We start from the raw sequence: 1,966 nt of genomic DNA, 5'->3' as shown, positions 1-1,966 counted from the left end.
TATCTATCTATCTATCTATCTATCTATCTATCTATCTATCTATCTATTTATCTATCTATCTATCTATCTATCTATCTATCTATCTATCTATCTGAATATATTATACACAGAAAGCAACCGCAGCATCCTTTCATGTAAGGAGTACATGGAAGCTACCACAGCCCTTTAACTGGTAGATGGATGGAAGAGGACCTTGAAAATTTTACTACCCTATCTGAACTAAAACCACCATTCCTTAGCTGGGATTGGAAGTAAACGGCTGGGTGGGTCAACATTTCCTCAAAAACTGACACACTGACTATAATGCTTTACTAGGATTTCTCAGTTAATTTTTTTTTTTTTTTTTTTTTTTTTTTTTGCTGTTTTTGGGCATCATTCCAGGGATTTACATTCTTACTTTTTTAAGATTCAGTTTTCCCATGAGACTGTTTCGCATGGATCAGCAGCTGTTTGTTTGGGGAAAGTTGAATATCAAGATAAATAAGACCAAGTTTAAAGAACTGCTTTTTTTTTCTTTTTACCCCCACTCAGACATTGCTCCAATGTGCAGAGAAAGAAAATTCAAAATATATTAATGTAAGCAAACTTTTCAAAATTATTTCCTTCACTATATTAAAACTTGCACTTATGGTAAGGAATAAAATTCAACTCATTATCTCCAGACCTTAAGTCTAATTCTCTGAAAATCCTCCATGGTGCATAAATTCTGCATGAATAATTTTATGCCTTTTTCACTTTGACCTTTGGCTAAATTAAACAAAGCAATCATAAGATTTACAAATGAGAAACATAAGAAATATAGAATGATTAAAAATTAAAATACATAACATAACCTTTCATAATAAAATGGATGTTTTACTAATTTGATCTCAAAAGCATATTGATAAAATGCATGTTATAACTAAGAAATATAAGGAAATCTAATTAATATGTGCCTGAATGAAGACATTCATAACAATGAACCTTGAGATCATACATGTTAATGCGTTGTAGGGAAATCTTCACTACATTTTGTAATTGGGTCTCATTGTTAGCAAACATTTGAAATGGTATTTTCCTCAGTTGTTTGTAAAGACATTATGATTTGCCATTTGAAGTACCCTTCAATTGTTTTCTTCTGTGCAGACAAATTCAAAATAGTTTTTGTGTGTGCTGCTTTGTTCATCATCAATATCTAGATTACTGATACTGGAGTTTGTGAGAAGTGCAGATGTTTCCAAGGACCAATATGAATTCTACCACTAAACAGATGTGCACTGACAATCATGTGTGATTAAACCAACACAACTTCCAAATGTGATTTCCAGTTTCATATGCTCTTCAAAGATGTATAGTGTGGGGTTAGATCACAAGATAGACTCAGTGTATCTCAAAACACATATTAAGTATATATTTTGTAACTTGTAATATGCCTCCAAACGTTTTTTGGGGAAAATACTGTGTATATATGATATGTGTTTGAGGTATGTCCAAGGCATGGCGTATACGTGGGGGTCAGAGGGTAACATTAGGGATTTAGTTCTCCCCCAGGACGTCAGGCTGCCCAGCAAGTGTTTGTACCTATTGAATGCCTTCCAGGCATAGCTCCATGTTTCAACTTATCTTATATAATATGTATCATCTGTGATAAGTGCAGCACTATAGACAGTACCATCGTTAACACAACATATGATGAGTATGTGTAACAATACAAACTTACATTTATATGTACACTTGTGTGAAGTCCAAGTACAGTAGTGGTTATATCAGCAGTAGCAGCAGGAATAGCTGTCAACAACCACACTGTGGAGGTGTATGAAAATAGGAGATCAGGAGAAAGTAGGTCCATTTAAAAGGTTTTGAACTATGCAAGTGGGACAACCATAGTTATAACTAGATATTAATAGTCATAAACATAAACTGAATAGAAATATATATCAGTAACTCTAATGAAACATAATACATTAGATGAAACAGTAGAAATTAT

Source organism: Psammomys obesus, unplaced genomic scaffold, assembly GCF_907164565.1.
Source record: "Psammomys obesus unplaced genomic scaffold, mPsaObe1.curated_primary_1811, whole genome shotgun sequence".
NCBI classification, from domain to species: domain Eukaryota; kingdom Metazoa; phylum Chordata; class Mammalia; order Rodentia; family Muridae; genus Psammomys; species Psammomys obesus.
Note: the sequence above shows the minus strand (reverse complement) of the source record.